This window comes from Prorops nasuta, unplaced genomic scaffold, assembly GCF_024137725.1.
Source record: "Prorops nasuta isolate Cenicafe-Biocafe unplaced genomic scaffold, Cenicafe_Pnas_1.2 PNAS00009, whole genome shotgun sequence".
NCBI lineage: Eukaryota > Metazoa > Arthropoda > Insecta > Hymenoptera > Bethylidae > Prorops > Prorops nasuta.
Window position 1 is genome coordinate 2,903,736 of NW_027116806.1, and position 20,402 is coordinate 2,924,137.

The following is a 20,402-nucleotide window of genomic DNA, read 5'->3' on the forward strand; positions in this document are numbered from 1 at the left end:
AGTTTACAGCGTAACCTGTAGAAAACATGTAAGTGTGTAATAGAGCTTTTCTGTGTTATTACAATACCTTTTGAATTTAATGAAAATATTTGATTTTTAATTTTATATGAGGTGTAGGTTTTAACACGAATGAAGTGTGTTAAAACAAGCTAGCATTGTGTTAAAGTAATACGTAAAATTCGTTTAGTGTGTTATTTCAGGTTATTAAATTTTTCATAACACACTAATATGAATTAAATTAAAACATTTGGTAACACGCTAAGTTTGCAGTATACTTGTCTAATATTTGGATTTTACTAATTTTTTTAATTAAAATATTTTATTATACTATATTAATTATGCTAGACAATTTATATAATTGCCGTCTTTTTTTTACAAGCAAAGCTTGTATTCTGTGGGATCTCATAATATTTTTTAATTTCTATGTGTAATCACAATGTACAGTAATTGCTGGTTTAACTATATTGATTATACCGATTTTATTTGACAGCTTCTGTCAAGATGCATTCATTTTGGATCCCGATTCGAAATTTTAGCTCTACATGAAATCAATAATAGTTTCCATAAAGATTTCTTAGGATTTTTGGAAAACTTAGTTGAATCGTCAGAAATCCTCTTGTACGGGGGTCCCTCCGTGTGACATATCGAAAAATTCCATTTATTTACTGCTTATATGTATTTTTAAATATGTGCAGAATATGCTGGTAAAGTAGTTTTCTAATATTCCGAGTCATTGGTAAGTGATAGCTGTTAGTCAGTAACGATTTTTCATAGTCTTAATGTTATTCAAACTTTTGAACGCGTTTTTCTCAAAACTACTTTTTTCAAACTGGTCACCATGATATCTTGAAAACAGGTTGACCGATTGCTTTGAAATTTGAACAGTAGCTTCCTCACTTGTATAGTTTTCGTATGGTCTAGAATCAATAAAAAATTCCAAACCGCTTTTTCTACATACAAAATTTATGAAAAAAAAGTTAAAAATTTGATTTTTAATTTTAAGCGCATGGCAATTTTACAATTTTTAGTATTTTTGATTGATTCTAGTTCATACGATAGCTCCAAGTATACAGATTAAAATGCCGTTTTATTTTTTCATTTTTAAGAAGCCAATCAGCCGCAATCATGGCGACCATCCTGGCCCGTTCTTTCTTCATAGGCGCGTTCGAAATGATACCACGCATATTCCAACGAATATTTCGTCTTAACAAAAATTTGTATGCTATTAAAATATCAACAAATACACAGTAAAAAGTTGAGGCGTGTATCTTTTCATAATTTTAAGAAAAAAAATCCCAAATAAAGGTTAAAATACCGACCGTCACACGGAGGGACCCCCTTAATACTGAAAGTTTTCACATAGTGGACATTTCCCCAAATTTCAGGATGATTGTAAAATCTCATTAAACCTACTTTACACGTTTGAAATCATTTTAGAAAATGATATAGTTGTTTTGGAGGATGACGAAACTTCGAAACTTAGAGCAAAAAACGATTCAAATAGGATTTTATAACTCTTATGATTAAAATCGAATCGCGTATTGAATGGTATTATAAGTTAATTTGAAATTGTGTGTGAACGAATAAAAATACTTTATACGGCACTAGCTTGGCTGTTTTCAGTATGTTAAAAATTAATAAAGCAAAATGATTAACAACAGTCGATCTAGTGCCATGGTGTTATTTCTAATAGTTAAATTTTATGTAATTAGCTTATAGTATATATTTTTACACAATTTAATTTTAATTATAATAGTTTTAATCCTATTTGAAACGTTTGTTACTTTATGTATTTAAGGTAGTAGTCCAGTAAATCGACTGTTTTTGCAGGGTATTCCTCGGGAATTTTTTTAATTACCTAAATGAAATGCAAAAAATCTGAAAATTTTATATGTTATTAATACTATATTGAATTATACAAAAATATATATTTTTTTTAATTTTTACGATATTTTATTTAATTTATATGGGTTCAAAGTGAAAAAAAACGTGCTGCTGGCCCCTGAGGTATCTCCAGATTGGGTAATCGGAAACAAATGTAACGGATTATTGTTCAGTAGGATTGTCATTTTGTCCGGAACTAGAAAAGATTAATTTGGTTGAAAAATAACAAAATAGCGGACTTCGAAAAAAAAGGTACAATTTTTTTTAGTGTAAATTGGGCTGTAACTTGAAAAATAAAGGTTGAAAAAAAATGATTCTAGTTCCAACCAGAATTACAGATGTGTACAACAACTTGTAAAAATTTCAGCCCGATCAGTTCAATAGAAAATCTGTTTTGCTCCGGGCCAACCGAGAAAACGTGGTTTCGCGAAAAATCTGTTTAAGGTAGTAGTCTAGTAAATCGACCGATTTTGCAAGGTATTCTTCGGGAATTTTTTTGACTACCTAAATGAAGTGCAAAATCTCTGAAAATGTTATATGTTATTAATACTATATTGAATTATACAAAAATATATTTTTTTTAATTTTTACGATATTTTATTTAATTTATATGGGTTCAAAGTAGGTGAAAAAAAATAATATGTGCTGCTGGCCCGTGAGGTATCTCCAGTTTGGGTAATCGAAAATAAAAAAATGCAATGGATTATTGTTCAGTACGATTGTCATTCTGGCAGGTACTAAAGAAATTAATTTGGTTGAAAAATAATAAAATGGCGGATTTCGAAAGGAAAAGATACAATTTTTTAGTGTAAATTGGGCTGTAAATTGAAAAGTAATGAATGAAAAACATTGATTCTAGTACCCGCCAGAATTACAGATGTGTAGAACAACCTGTAAAAATTTCAGCCCGATCGGTTGAACAGAAAATCTGTTATGCCTCGGGCCGACCGAGAAAACGTGGTTTCGAGAAAAACGCGTTTAAAGTTTGGCTAACAGAACTTTCATCCTCACACTAATCGTCGATCCCCGGTGCGTGCAACAAGCTTTAGGTCTCTTCATACGTGTCAAACGCGGGTATATCTGGTTATATTCTTTCGTATATCAAAAGGTATACGAAACTTCAAGGAAATATAAAGGCAATGAGTCATAATAGTGAGGAATAACTGTTAGCAGCTGTCGTGCACCTTACAGCGTTCAATTATGCGGCGCTCTCGAATATATGTTATATCTTTGTTAATATTTTGAATATTGGTTTAAAATTTATACACCATATTCTCATGTTGATATACTATCGAAATATAAAAAAAAATGTTCGTCCCAAATAACTAGACTACTACCTTAATAGGAAGCCGCTTTAACAATCTGTAATAAAATTATAAATTTGTATTTATTTACAGTTAAGAAATTATAACAAAGGCGTTAGGCAAATTATAATAAAGGTATGTATATGGGCTCTTTTGTACCTTACAACTAATTAAATTAATTTGATTTAACATCTTAATTAATTTTAATTTATTGAACATTTTAAATGAAATAATATTCTTACAATTTTTAAAATTAAATAATAACACATTTTTGTAGATTGATTCAACAATTGTTTAAAGTTTATTTGAAGTCATGAAAAAAAACTATACTTGTCGTAAATCATATCCTATTAAAGTAATTAGTAAGAAAATGTTTACATTGATAAAAAAAAAAGCTTCTTATAAAAATTTCAAAATAAACCTCTCAGAAAACAATTAAATATTGTCAAACTATAGTACCAAAAATAACTTCTCATTGAAATTTATAATTTGATCCGATTTAATAGCTGGTTCGTTCCTACTTGAATATGAATCAATTGGCGTGAATTTTTTTTTCTTTTTTCTCCTTTTGGCAATCAATAAAGGTTATAGATCTTTTGCTTGGCAATATTTTCTTTTATTGGAAATGCATTTATTGATATATGCTACCAGTTGAACTCTGCTTAGAAAAGTATTCGAAACTCGGTTAGTCCAATCTGTCGACAATAATTAATATGTTAAAGAAAGTACAATACCTTTATGTTTTTTACTGTGTACACATAGCTAATAAAAGTTTGTTACCATGCTATCCTTTAAATAATTTATGATCAATTGCTGGTCGATTATTGTTTAATCTGTCAACAGCAGTATAGCTACATAAAGACGGTCCGTATATTTCTTATAAAACTTCAATATACATAGTTTTCCATCCAAATTTACCATGGTTTTCTGATTTAATATTTGTGTAAGATATTTGAGAGTCTGGCAAAAAAATCCACAATGTGGTGATATTTCTTTCAACAACATATAAAGTAAATATAATAAAAGATCTTTTAAGGTTTAATGGTTGCAAAGAAAATACAAAATAATTACCATATTTTTTCCTGGCTTGAAATAAAGCTGAGAAATCTAAAAAAAGAATGAGCAATTTGGTAATAATACATTTTTCACTTTAAGAATATTTACATTTTTACCTCCATGTTCAAATCTTTATTTTCAACATTATTCGATAAGTTATAGAAATATTTCACTCCTGTTAAAAGCATTTCTTGGAAAGCAATGTCCCTCTTTGTAACTAAAATGATCAATATGCATGTGAGTAATATTTATAAGTACCAAGAACAGTAATGTGACTAAAGCGAACAAAGAGCATAACAATTCACATACACAATTGCTATAGAATATATTTTAAAGAAAAAGAAGAATATCAAATTGTTTCATTGTACCTTTTCAAAATATTTAATATTTATATCTAAACATATTTCATGACTAATTATAATTTCAAATACTTATGACACCATATAAATAATAAAATTAGTGATATGATACATTTAACGATACTGTGTCAAACTGATTCATGCAAATTTTAGCTATAAATATGATATACAATTTTTACAGAAAAAGATCAGAGTAAACTTAACTGATATATCTACAAATCTTTTTGACACAAAATACATATTTTCCTTTTTACAGAAATAATTTCTATATTTTTAAATAAATTTAGTAAAAACTAACCTTCATCTGGTAATGCTTTGCCTATACATTAAAGATATTATGAATATCTTTTAAAATTGAACTATTTGTTTCAAGTGATTCTTCGCTATCTTTTAAAGTGCAGTCATTAATATCATTATTATTTTCAAGCAACCGTTCTTTATTAATTGGTTTGACCTGACCAAAATTATTCGAAGAAAAATTATCTTTATTCTGTATATTGTAGTTATCACTATTAAGTTGACTCATGTCATTTGGCTTTCTAGAGTGATCATTTACATTTAGCAATTGATAATTGCTTATGGTTTGAGCCTCCTGAGTATAAGTTGTTGAGTTATACTGGTAAAAAATTCCTGTACCTTTGGGAGACATTGGAAAATATTTTTTATCTGAACCCTTTTGGTTCGTAACACCATGGGATTCCTCTGTATAATGACTCTTACCTAGAAAAAACATTTTCTATAGATTCACTTGCATTACCAATTTCCAGACCATTTGACACCTTATCATTATTTAATTGATAACTCCTTACGGAGCGCTGAAATTGAGCATTTATGGGATTTTGTTCGTAGTAGTTAATATTTAATGTAGATGATGAACAAACTTCCCCTACTTTTGTTTTTGTATTTTCAATTGATAGAATTGTTTTCAGAAAAAATGATTTCATTGGATTATATAAAATCCCACAAAAAAAAAGCTTCGCTTGTAAAAAAAGGACAGCAAGTACATAAGTCGCATCTAGCACGATTAATATAGTAATATAAAATATTTTAATTAAAAAAAATAGTGAAATCCAAATGTTAGGCAAGCATAAATAATTGTTACGACGGCGAAAGTTAAAATTTGGAAAAAGGAAAAGAGTAACACAAAAATTTCTTGCCGGTGGCCCATTGTATCCAATCATATTAAATAGCCATATTTTTAAGTTACCAAAAGCAACACTTATATTGCAAGATAGCGACTTACATATGAATATTACGGGCCCGGCAAGTAATTTTTGTGTTACTCTTTTCCTTTTTCCAAATTTTAACTTTCGTCGTGGTAACAATAATTTATGCTTGCCTAACATTTAAATTTCACTATTTTTTTTAATTAAAATATTTTATATGACTATATTAATCGTGCTAGATGCGACTTATGTACTTGCCGTTATTTTTTTACAAGTGAAGCTTGTTTTTTGTGGGATCTTATAATATTTTGTAAGAAAATAGGAATTAAAACTAAACAATTATTTTAACTAATTCAATCTAGCAAAACATTTTCCTATATTCTCATCGTTCCACAATATAAAGCTTCAATTCAGAATATTAATTTATTATTCTATTAAATAAAATACAAAATATTTCAATAATGAATTCTTATCATAATTACACTTTTAGAGGCTTTTAACATAGTATTCAATGACTGCTTGAATTATATTTCCAAAATTTTATACCCAAAATCACCTTAAAGCCTTTCGCTTTCAAAAATTTGTTTCTAAATTTACCTTTAAATCCACTTTTCTCTTAGTTGTTACTTTCACTATCACCTTTGCATTATGGCTCTTTCCCTGCTAAATTATAGCGACATTTATATATTCTTTTCGTTAATTAATATAAACTGTAAAATATATACCAGTTAATGCAATGGAAGCCTGTGTTTTTTAGGTATACTGCTTTCATTTTTTTGAAGTTACACACTGTATGCTCTATTACATGTGAAATATTGAAATCAAAAATTCCTCTCATATTTACACATCTGCGTGATTTTCTTATAATTTTAATCAACTATATGATTTCTAAATCCAAAATTGCATACCCAAAATCATTGTCCCGCGTTTTGCCGTACTTTCAGGTCTTCAAGCGTCACTGACTCGTTCATTCTGTTATTTATTTCGGAACAAATAAAAGTATGATTGCACATTGAGAAATTACATTAGAAGCTCTCGATAATGTACATGCTGCTATGAGTATTTCTTAATCTTATGAAGCTTGTCGTAGAAGGTGCAATGCAATAAATTTAGAAGGGCAATTTCGCGATTGAAAATAAGACCCACGTACATACATGCTAAACGCTATGTGTGTTTGTTTACAGTACACTCCACGAGTCACTAACACAGTCACACCCGTATGTATGTAGGCCATTGTAGGCCTACTAAGCTGGTTTACATACGCTGGACAAGGCAACAAGCTGCAGAAGGGAAAGGGGAAGCCAACTTTATTTACTCCGAGTACGCATCTTGTTACAGTTTGCATTATAATGACCAAAAGAAGCGTTGCAAAATTATGAAAATATCATAAAAGCGTCTCCCCTTTTCACGCTCTATTCAATGATGTCACCCAAGTTGTTAGTGCATTTTTTTACTTTGCTCGAAAGAAATAGCAGAATGAACGAGTCAGTGACGCTTGAAGACCTGAGATTACGGCAAAACGCGGGACAATGGTACAGGCGTATTTCTCAATAGAATTTGATGAGACTAGTCATAACTAAAGTCATTCTTCATGTAGATTGTCCTAAAGAGCTCGCATTTTCGATCAAGCCTATAGTTTTCCAGTTATGAACGATTGAAGATGGACGTGCGCAACAGCTGATCTACGCGAGAGAAGAAATATGTATTTGTGCGTCGTGCAACTTCAAACGTTCATAGCTGAAAAACTATAAGCTATATCGAAAATGCGAGCTCTTTAGGACAATCTACATGAAGAATGGCTTTAATTATTACTAGTCTCATCAAATTCTGTTGAAAAATACGACTGTACCATTGTCCCGCGTTTCGCCGTATGCCCTATATTTCAAGCATTACGAAATCTCCTTTTCTACAATTTTATTTCAAAATGATAATTGCATTTTTAGCAATTTCATTATATCGGCGAAATGAAATGTTCTCGACATTATTTTAGCGGTATTTATATGTGTATAGCTACAGATAGGGGAATAGCGTAAATATGAGGAAAGCTTCGCAGTAAGTTTCGATGCTGGAGTGGGGGAACACGTTAGCGTGAGCCGCGAGAGGGGCGGAAGCCTAGCTGCCTTCCTAAAAATTTTTGGTTTTCGTCCACCTCAGAAACGCGGGACAATGGTACGGCTCTATTTCTCAACCGATTTCAATGTTTTTGGGCTTGTTGGAATCGTTAGGTCTGGCACCTCGTCATAAAGAAGCCCGATTTTTCGATTTGTTTTGCGATTAAATATTATTAATGTGAATTTTTAAACAATTTTATTTTTTTTTCATTTTTTGGGAAATAAGGCTTTTTTATGACAAGGTGCGAGTCCTAACGGTTCCAACAAGCCCAAAATTATTAAAATTTGTCGAAAAATAACGCTGGACAATTCTCCCTCGTTTTTCGTTCCGTAATGTTGGCTACAGAGGGCTTGAGGGATCCCGTTAACTCTCAACATTAACTTTGCAATATGGCTCTTCTTTTGGCAAACTGATATAATTTCTGACTTCTTGTATTTAATATTACAACTAAAGCCTGCACAATGACTCAATAAACAGGTTATTATAATTCTAACTGAAATAAAATCTCACTAAGTACCAAAAAATATATTACATATTATATTATAAAATTCAATGTTATATTAAGAAGAAATTAAATTTGGATAATTTTTTTGGAGATAATAATAATTTCTTTCTACTCCGATTAGGAAAGCATAGAAAAATATTTGGATTTAATACATTTTTATTTTAAAATTGAATATTAAATAACGAGTAGCAAATATTTATCTACTTTTCTTTAATCGTATAATAAAAAAAATTTGTTGTCTCCTGGAAAATTGTTTGTATATATAATATAACCCATCAGACAGTTAAATTCCACATCAGTTTAAAGAAAGAAAAAGTTAAACGTGCATTCTGTTAATGATGTCAATACCTGGAAGCTTAGCGTATGATTTTCAAATGCCTTAACAATTTCTTGTAATTAACATGTTCCTGATAATCACCGATGCACATAAATGTTGTAAGTTTAGTTCTCCTTGGCACAGTGTTCAAAATTTGCAAATATTACTCTTACTTCATCCAGTCATCTGTATCCTCAACAATGAAAATAGAAATGTTCTATCTTTGTTTATCTGAAAAAGAAGTTGTACAAAGTACCACAAAGTATACTAACATCCTGTATTGTAAAATATAATGTTATACTTATCTAATAATTGTCGATTCCTTATGTCATTATTATTCGAATTCATTTATCATTTTAAAAATTAAACACGTTCACTAACATAACAATGAACAACCTCACTGTATTAAATATACATAACCTTACATGACAATTGAAAGTTAACAAGTTGCCGAATTAGTTATATCGATTATATCGATTTGTTTGCCAGTTCACAACTATAGTTTCATCATTGAGTATAGTTTGTTGGAAGCGGGCTGTAAAAATGAGGAAATTTTTGTTAGCGGCCAATTTCAGCCCAAGACATAGGGGGAAGTCCCCTAGTACCAGACACTTAAGCAATTTAAAGAATAGCTCAGCAAATAATTGGAAGAAAAAGATTTTCTTTTTTTTAATTATTCGTCAAAGAACCTACGAATACATATATACGAAGAAAGTTATGAATATTTGAAATATATTAATAACTAACAACGATAAACTTTTGGTAAGAAATTGAGTAATAGTAAAGTATGTCCCCTTGTACCGGACACATTGAGGAAAAGTCTTCTAAATTTGAAAAGGCTTAATAAAATTTACATTCATCACAAATATAAACCCTAAATGACTCCCCCCTGATATAACAGTGCAGACTCAATGGCCCATCCTTTACAATTTGAACATTGAATCCAATCAGCATCATTCGTTTCTAGGCAGATTACACAAGCTATTTCATTAATAACATTTTTTTCATGTAATAACTTACTTTTCTTCATATTTTTATGCTTAGTAGTAGAATCTCAGAGGATTTAAAAATAGAAACAGTAATGTCAAGAACGTACTGATTTAATTTTGCTGTCCAGTCCTAGAAGAAACATTCGTTGTCCGATCGTAGGGGACATGCATATACAGAATAAAAAATAAAAAACAGATAATTCGGATGCTTGAAGGAATTTTAACTTTTACTGTAATAATACTAATAAAATTTACTTTTTAGAGCAGGAAATCTTAATATGATTTGCTGTGTTTATTTAATTATTCGGGGAAATGATTATTATGCCGCACAATCTAATCTGAAGTATCATCGCATTTAATGTCTGCCCTTTTGTTAATTTGATAAAACAATAGCGTTTCGCGACATACATGTGTATTACTCTCCTCTTTTTTCCCTACTATGTAGGCATTTTTTAGTTTTTACTTTTTTATATGGAGATACTGTATGTGTCCGGTACTAGGAGCCGTCCGGCGTTAGGGCACTTCCCTCTACAGAACTAAGGAAAAGAGAAGGAAGAATAATTTCAATTTCGGCATACATATAAAAATATTATCAATCAATTAAACATATTAGCCAATAGGGGAATTGAAATTATGTAAACGGAAATTCATAACCATCCTGTTCAAATTAGCATTAATTGTAGGAGATAATTTAGGATTAAATTAATTTCTTGGTTTTACGAAGAGCTTTAACTGTAACTATTTTTGCAGATTTTTTAAAGTTACCAAGAATATGTCAGCTGAATTAGTGAAAATAAACAATATATTATGTAATAGAGATAATTATGACATTGATGTTGAAAAGAAAGACGTAGGTCAAAACGGTAAAGAAAAAAATGTGAATTTAACGATGTCACTGATTTTCATGTTAGGAATAATTTTTCTGTTGATATCATGCATGATTTGTTTGAAGGCGTACGTGGCTACGATATGGCTATAATCCTTCACGATTTAATCGTCATTAGAAAACAATTTACATTAGAGGCAGCGAATTTCAAAATAAAATACTTCCATTATTCAAATTGCAGTAACAGGCCGACACTTATTACTTCATTGCAATTGAGAAAATCGTTTATAAAAATGTCACCTGCTGAAATAAAATGCTTTATATTAGAAGCAGCATTAATTTTTGAAAATTTGATAGCCCCAGACTTGCAGTCTTGGAAATGATATATTTTATTCAGAATGATTGTTGTTATTGTACTAAAACATACAATAACAAATAATAATATTATCTTACTTGAGAAGCTTATAATGAAACACCATACCTTGTATGTAGCTCTTTTTAAAAATACTTTGAAGCCAAAACATCACAACATGTTACATTATCCTCATACAATGAGAAATAAAGGTCCTTTGGTTCACATATGGACAATGCGCTTCGAAAGTAAACATCGGTTACTGAAAAATTAAGCAATGACCTCATGCAATAGAATAAATCTTCCAGAAACAGTAATGATAAAAGAAAAATTACACTTGAACAAAATTTGTAGTGAATCAAATTCTTTTGAGAAGACAATCAAATTTCAAAAATTAAATCATCTTACTGAACGTACTCTTCCACAAAACTGTTGTATAAATATTAGCAATTTATATCAGATTAAGTACGTAAAGATAGATAGCATAAAAGACAACGTAAATACTGTATTAAAAATTTCTGATGACGAATTCCCTATGTATGGTCGCATATGTAATATTTTAGTAAATAAATCTCACTCGGAAAGCTGCTCCGGTTTTGCTTTTGTAGTACAAATTTTAAAATGTGTTAAACGCAATATTTATATACAGAGCTATATACCAGTTAAAAGAAACGATAGATTATAAATTGATATTATTTGACTCGTTAAGATATGTACAGCCACGAAGTTGGGTGATATTAACTAAAAACTTATTACATATTTCATTCGATGAATACATGTTTTAGAGAAAAAGTGTTTTTACACAACTCGATTCATACAATTAATCTTATAATCGACGTAATATCACATATGAGTTAATTTAGAAAAAACAAAATTTTAGTTTAAAATTCACAATTTCAATTTCTTTTAATAGCAAATAAAGAAGAATTACATCGACTATTTAAATATCAAACAAATGTATATCCGATTAATACATTGTACGTAAAGGTTAATAATTTCTTGGGAATATATTTAAAATGTTTATTTTTAATTCTGATTGTATTCCTCTTCAGTTTTTTATTCCTGATAAATAATGTTCTCTACTAGTAGAGTAATAAACCTTTAACTGTTCAAGACAGTCTAATTAATTTTTCAATATTAAAAGTGATTCTGATATTGTTTCGTAAATGTTTATTATTCGTTTCATTAAGCTATGTAAAACCTGTTGTTGTAGAACTTTTGTAAAATATTATTAATATAGTGAAAATAAAGTGCTTTTAAATGAAAATAATTATTATGAACTGTCTAATATATTAGATACTAAGAAAAGAACTATTTGTATGTGTACATATATATAATACAGGATTTCCAAGATTAAAGCAACGCGTATAGTTAAAATAACCATACAAATATATTCAATTTCTACAGTATGTTTAGTTTTCCTATTATGTCGCTAGGTCGCAAATACAGTAAAAAGTCTCTCGCTAGTGTTCATCCAAATAGTCATTCCTATACAGGGTGTAGCAGCAATGATGTTTTTAATTTTAACCACATATTCTTGGGACCAAACTAAGTAAAAAAGTCCTATACTGTAAGGTCCGGAAAAGCATCATTTTTGAGATAAATCAATTTTAAAACGATGAATCAGGGCTTTGATTTAACGGAAAAATTACATTACTCTCACTTTCGTTGACAGTTCCCCTTCAAAAAAAAAAGAAGTTTCTACTTCTCTGTCGATCCGTATTGTCGTACCCGAATATACACACACTCACGCAACTACGCCGATTAATAATATTACCTCCTAATGTCCTACAGTTCTGATTCTGGTGTTAATGAAATCTATTTTGTATCTATTTTTAAAAAGATCCTCAATAGCATCCATTTAATTGAAAAGTCTGGAGAATAAGACAGCGTTATTCGTAGACTAATATTCAAGTCGTTTTATTTTTTCGGTAACGCGACATATGAATTGCTTTAAGGTAGTCAAAAAATAAGTATTATATTAAAAAAGGTATTATAAAAAACTATTTTTTTTCTAATCTTGGAAATGTTACTGTTTTATCAGATAGAGCAGGTTGCTGCATCATTGGAAGAGCAATATGACTCGAAAATAGATTTTCAAGTGAGGCCATAGTCTATCCTCGAATTTTCGACCTAAGTGGAAAGCTTGAAAGATCCCTTTACGAATAAATAAGCCTATGTTCAATTTATGAAAGGATAATACACAAAATTAAGGATAATTTTGTCCTTATGACATAGATTTTCTATAGTTTTTGCATTTTTACATAGTGTCTGCCTAAATGGACTTGCCAGTAAATTTAGTCAATTGCTAGACCAGATTCAAGTTTATAGTGACTAGAAGTTGATAAGGCTACCAAATGAAATATTTTACAATTCACCAAGCAAATCGTAATAAACTTTAAAAGAGAAAAGCATAAGTATTTACTAAGTTATCTGAAATGTTCTCGTACCTAAGAACGTGCAAAGAATATGAATAATAATCTACAGCATTAACAAAAAATTATTCTTAATTTTGTAGCTTATCCTTTCATAAAATTAAAAAAAAGCTCATTTATTCTTAAAGGGATCCTTCAGACTCTCCACTTATTAGGCCGAAATTTCGAAATAAAACTGTGGCTTTACTTGAAAACCAAATTTCGAATCATTTTGCTCTTCCAATGACGCAGCAAACTCCTTTATCTGATAAAACAGTGGGGATTCAAAATCAGAAAAAAAGACAATTTCTTATAATAGCTTTTTGAATATAATACTTATTTCTTGACTACCTTAGAGCAGTTCAGAAGTCGCATTACCGAAAAGATAAAACGACTTAGAAATTAATCTAACAATAACGCCGTATCATTTTCCAGACTTTTCAACTAAATGAGTGCTGTCGAAGATCCTTTTAAAAATAGCCAAAAAATAAATTTCATTATCACCAGGATCAGGAATGTAAGACATTAGGAGGTAATATTATTAATGGGCGTAGTTGCGTGAATGTGTATATATGCGTGTACGACAATACAGATTGACAGGGAAGTACAAACTTCTTTTGTTTTTTTTAAGGAGAACTGTTAACGAATGTGAGACTAAAGTAATTTTTCCGTTGAATTAAAGCCCTGATTCATCGATTTAAATTTGATTTATCTCAGCAATGATGCTTTTCCGGACCTTATAGTATAGGACTTTTCTACTTAGTTTAGTCCCAAGAATATATGGTTAAAGTTAAAAACATCATTGCTGTTACACCCTGTATAATGAGCAGAGTTTTATTATTCTACTAAGTGTGTTATTAATACATATTTAGATAATTTGTGATGTATTGACTGTAACGTTTCGTTCCCGCAGCGTTACAATAGCTGCCATCTGGGGCTTTGCTAATCTCAAGCGCTAGATAGGCGGGTCATGTGCGAATTAGGAAGTTATTACCCGATGAGTTATTAATCTAAGATCGATAACTTGTCGGCTCCCTAGTGTCGGACGGTGGGTGTAGCGGGGCAGCGGCGGAACTGACGCTAGGCCTTACCTGCTCCCGTGAGTTGCCCCGACACACGTAGCTAGGAGGTCTTAGAAGACACATAGTGCCGAATAATTCCCCGCCGCCGATACCAATCCGCGATAGAGCAGCAGTCGCCGCATACGAAGAAAAGTGCAGCAGTGAAGTGCAACGGGTGCCACTCTGCCGCGAACCCATACCAGACAGCGGAGAATACCAGCCCTTCGGGCCTGCATCAGGGGCGAGAAGGAGACAGAGAGAGCAGAGCGACTGCGGACAAAGAGAGAGAGAGAGAGAGAGATTGATTGATTGATTGATTGATTTATTGTAATAAAGTACAAGGGTGTGAGCCCCATTTGTACATAAAATACAGAAATATATAGAATATATATATATATAAGTGTAAGCAAAATAGCGCTCTCACTCAAACAATAGTAAGATAACAGTAACAATGATAAAATGCAACATATAATACAAGAGTAAATAAAGAGATAACACGGCTTTTAAGCCGAATCCAGGCAATCAAGAAGAAACTGGTAAAGTTTTATCCTAAAAGCCAGCACAGATTTAAGTTTACGAATGGAGAAAGGTAGCCCATTCCAAAAACGCAGACCAGTGACAATAAATGATTGTTCATAGCTAACCGTGCGGTATGAAGGTACATGAACATCTAAACAACACCTCCGTGCCGAAGTGGAATTACTATTGTAAGCTCGAACAAGCCGAACAAGGTGACTAATGCAGGAGGTATGCGAATAGTAAATAGCCTTATGAATGGCAATGCCAATGAAAAATAAACGTCGTTCATGTACCTTAAGCAGCTCCGCTTTCTTAAAGTAAGGAGTAATATGTACAGATTTTCGGAGATTATATACAAAGCGGACGGCTGCATTCAACGCACGTTGTAGCTTCACATTATCAGTATTAGTGATGTCAGTGATCACCAGAGAGCAATAATCTATATGTGGATAAATTAGAGACTTCACAAGTTGAAGTCTAAAAGCTTGAGTAAGGCTGACTTGACCATTGCGCAGCTGTTAAAGCGTCTTAAAAATGTTGTTGCAAATATGGGTTACCATCTCATGCTAACAAAGGGTAGGTGTGATAAGAACTCCCAGATTTTTAACACAATTAACAAAATCAACTAAGGTATCACTAACCATAATAGAGAGAGTGCTATCCCAATTGATAGAGTTGTAATAACGAGCTGACCCAAAAATAATAGCCTTTGTTTTAAGAGGATTGAGAGTTAGTTTATTCCTCCAGGCCCATACACAGAATTGAGCTATTTCAGTATTCATGACAGAGATGCAATCATTCAGTTGTGAAGGAAAACACTGAGCTTTTATTTGTATGTCATCAGCGTACCGAATTAGAGTACATCTCTGAAAAATCTTATTAATATCAGTAGTATACAATAGAAAAAGTAGCGGACCTAAATTGGAACCTTGAGGTACACCAGACGTTACATCTCTCCACGAGGAAAAATGACCATCAAGTCGCACGGCGCACTGACGGCCATGTAGGTATGACCAGAACCACTGCAATACAGAACTGGAGAAACCGAGTGCAGCTAACTTATGCAACAGTAGAGCATGATCCACCGTGTCAAATGCCTTCGAAAAGTCAAACAAAACCAGAATGGTCAGCTTTCGCTTATCAATGCCATGACGGATATCATCAGTGAGCTTAATTAAAGTATCTTGGGTAGATCGATGTGGGTAAAAACCATACTGAGATTCATCGTCAAAGCCTCCACTCCGCAGAAACTGCCAAGTTGTCTCTGAAGACTACTCGTTCTAACACTTTCGACAATTCAGGCAGAATGCAGATTGGACGAAGGTCAGTTACGGTAGCAGGTTGCTTGACCTTAGGAATAGGGGTGATAAGAGTAAATTTCCATGCCTGGGGAAAGTAAGAGTTCATAAGTAACCAATTACATATTTTAAGCATGATGGGAAAGATAGGAATGGTACATTTAAGAAGAAAGCGACCTGGAAGTCCATCAATGCCACATACAAGAGAATCAGACAGTTTCAGACTGGATAAGAGTATATCAGGAGTAATTTAAGAAAAATGGAAAAGCTCTTCATCATATGACTGGGAGTTGTTAAGTAATTCAGGTAGACTGAGAGAATCAGTAGAATTTAATGGATGAAAAACTTCACAGAAATGAGTAAGAATATTGTTAATGTCAAATGGCAGTATTTGAGATTGTGTTTTGGGAGAAACTATGCAGAGTTTTCTTAAACAGTCCCAAAGTTCTTGGGGAGAAGAGCATTTGCCAGTGGCATGCGAGCAGTATGCCTCTTTAGACCTTCTGATGCAGGCCTTAACTTCACTCCTAAGAGCACGATAAGAAGCACGAAGGGACTCCGCTGGATCGCATGTACGACGTAATCGATGTCGAAGTCTATTACGCTCCCTAATCTTGGTCCTGATCTCCGGGGTTATCCAAGGCACACGTAGGGAAGGAGGAGGAATGGTTTGACAGGGCACCAAGGCATTGAAGGTCTCATTGAGCTCAGTGTTAAGCAAGGAAACGGAGGAGTCTAGTGTGTCAGCTAAAAAAACTTGCGGAAAAGTAAGGGGGGTTATTGATGCTATAGCTTCACTAGTGTCAAGGCGTTTCCAAGACCGACCAATGCGTACGCAAGAAGCCCAGGTAAACCCTCGTTCGATGTTATATGTAATGTCGATTAGGTCATGACCGGATAAAAAAGGCATAGACCGTTGGCTATATCGAAGGACTCGAGACTCATCACTCACTATACATAGATCAAACCAAGTATGAGAACTGTTGATGTGATGAGTAGCTGAGTATGGGACTAAATAGAAAGAAGTAGAATTAAAAATACGCTGAAGGTACAGGCTATCTGTAGATTGGGTTAGGAAGTCTGAATTGAAGTCCCCCATAATAATTCTATGTTGGTAATCTTGGCACAAACCATACAAATCACTTTCAGGAATTAAGTTAAAAGCTATTTTCGGAGGGCGGTATATTACCCCTATAAGTAATTTGCAGTTGCTAGGAAGGGTGACTTCTACGTAGAGGTATTCAACCTGCGCATGATACCCAGAAGAAGTAGATGACTTCAGAAAAGTAAGACCCGTCGAAAGGGCATCTTTTATATAGATGCAGACACCACCCCCACGAACCTCATTACGATCACACCTAAGGAGAGAATAACCATCAAGCCTAACAACGTGACTATCAATAAAAGGCTTAAGCCAAGTTTCAGAAACCATGATAATATCAAAGTCATGGTGCATAAAGAAATCACAGAGTTCAGTAAAATGTGCAGTAAGCGATTGCGCATTAACATGGCAAACCATTAATCCATTTATATGGATAGTCCTTTCATGAGGTTCGAGCGGAAAGGTCGGCAGAGGACGATGATGTCAATTTAATGTAGCTATATCGAATAATGAGTTGATAGACACCGAACGAGAGGAATCATTTTTCCTAATCTTAATGATCCCGCTGTCATCAATCCATGGAAACTTATAACGTAATTTGCGTGAGGCCTCAATGGTAGCAGTAAAAAGTTTATGCAATTCCACAGGCAGCTGTCGATTAATATAAATAGGAGAACTTGGAAAACTACTGTCCAAGGTGGATGCCTTTCGAGAAGGAGTAGAACGCTTAGCTGCAAAGAAAGCAGAGCTAATTGCCGGTGAGCCGAATTCAACTACCAGAGTGCTGGGACTGTCAGTTTTCTCAACCCGAAGCCGACGGAGACGCTTAATATCAGAATGTTCGAGACTGACCTTGAGATTCCTGGACAATTTCAATAAAAGCTCCACATCCGCAATCGTCTCATGTACAGGAATGACAGAGAATCTCGAATTCGTAAGAGACTGTTGAAACTCCATACGCATGAGTCGAGTGGATAAGTCAGGAACTGCCTCACCATGGTTACAGTTTGTGGGCGGGTTGGTCTCAATTAATGATACCCTTTCACGTAGTTCAGCCAAATCAGTTTCATTCTTAGCCACACGCTCCGATATGTCATTCATGCGAGTCAGAAGTAGTTGAATGTTGCTGTTTATGGTGTCCATATGGTTTAATTTATCCATCGTGGGCATCATGGAGTCGATCCTATTATTTACCCCATTAATGAGGGTATTAATGAGACCAGCCAATGAGCTATTGTCCACAGAAGTATCAGCTGGCTCAGTTGGCACCTTGAGCGTAGACTTCTTTTTCAGTTGCTGCGGATTGGAGGGGCCAGCAGATTTCTTGCGCACCGGACAGCCAATGTTAGGCAGCGGGTCAGTATCAGATAATGCAAGTTGTTGTCTGACACACTGTCCATGAAAACCATGAGCATCCACATTACAAAACCGAGTAATATCTTCGGTTTTGATGAAACGGTTACAGACACCACAGCTAATCGATGGCATAATGTACTACAGGTGTGGTACCGAACTTGATTATTACAGCAGATATCAAAACAGAAATAACCTATGCCAGCATTAGCAGTCGGCCGCGGATAGTTCAATAATTAATAAAACAGGTGTCCCAGCGTCCGTAGTATAGAGTATAGGCACGCAGCTATGTAGAGGTCGTAGCCAATAGTAGACAACAACAATACGGCAGAGTAGGCTGATAATAGAACAGGTCCTCTCCCGCCAATAATTAAGATGTCCCAACAATTAGATGGAGGTTAGAAATGAATCCAATACTTCAAAGCCAGATTTCAGGCTTAATAATCGAAGACTTTGTTGAGTAAATATCTCAGAATAAAGCAGGAGATCTCACAAAGCAAATCTGCAATAACACGCCCATGTAGGGCAAGAACAGATAGCAGTATCGTGTTTCAAAGTAAGAGCAAAAATAGTGACAAGTAGGTCTACTTACAGAGAGAGAGAGAGAGAACAGAGCCAGCTCTTTTATATCTGAAGTAAGGATGAATATTCGTGTTGTAGAAAAGTCCTGTGATCCCGGGGTGTGCTAGGGCTTTAGGGCTCGTGGGACCGGTCGGTTATATAGGGAACCGCTGGCCCTGCTCACTTGTCACGGGTAAGCGAGCAACCTAGCGGAGTGGTCATTCCGTCGGACCTATAAACGAAAATCATAGTGTGTAGAGGCGCAAATTAAAAAGAGTATTCGCGATTACATAAATTCGTTGTGAGTTTGACAGTTGACGTGATCGTTCCCATGAGTCGGTTCAATGCCGCGGACTTAGTACAATTTCCGTGAGGACTCGCGACCTTAGGTACCGAACCAAAACAATCCGGGTCGTTGTTGTGGTTGAGTACGTGGGAACTTAGTAAGTACGAATAACCGTCGAGTAACGCTCACGCGCGGGGATAGGGACTCATCCGCGTAGCGTCGAGTAGTAGTTAGTTCAGGAATCTACCGGTGGCACGCGAGTACCGCGCGACTCGTCGGGTACCGTCGCGAACGCTGAGTGGTGGCTCGAGCGCGAGGCTAGGCACTACGTCATCGGGGCTTCAGCCGCGTTCGCACGACTTAGGCCGCGCCCACATTTGGGACTTAGCGTTAGCGTAACTGAACGTGTGAAGAGAACCTTGTATAATATTGAGTACGGAATTGATAATAAAGATAATTTAGCCGGAATTGAGGAATTATAGTTATTAGCACACTATCCCCTAAATTCGCATACGAGGGTTTGAACCCCCTCTGTATAAATAAATATTCGAGTATAATTAATATCACATTGAAGGCGCCCGGGTCTTATAGGAAGTCGCCTATTGGGACGCGAAAGCGATCGGTGAGGGATCTTTCCTCCCTCCCATTCTACTCTATCCCCCAGGATAGACAGTAGCGTCACATGACCTACAAAAAAGGATGCGGTAAAGGATAATATAGGTCTTTCTGCTATATCGCTCTCGTGGGTATAAGTGCAAATATTAAATGTGTGAATCTCTTCTTCAGATTAAATATGTTTATTTGTGCTTCAAGTTTTCTTAAAAGTCAGTTGGAATAAGTTGGTGCTCGTGTAAATTCGAAATTGCCATAAGTTTCACCTACAGAAAGGCTTCTCCTTTACAAAATCCAGTACAAGTATCAGAGTGGGAGAGACATAAA

The 20,402-nt window shown here is 33.8% G+C and overlaps 1 protein-coding gene across 1 annotated transcript in view; it reads left to right on the forward strand.

The window, feature by feature from the left end:
- C15 (homeobox protein C15) overlaps window positions 1-20,402 on the forward strand; it is a 393,740-nt gene that overhangs the window by 337,981 nt on the left and 35,357 nt on the right. The window lies entirely within an intron of this gene.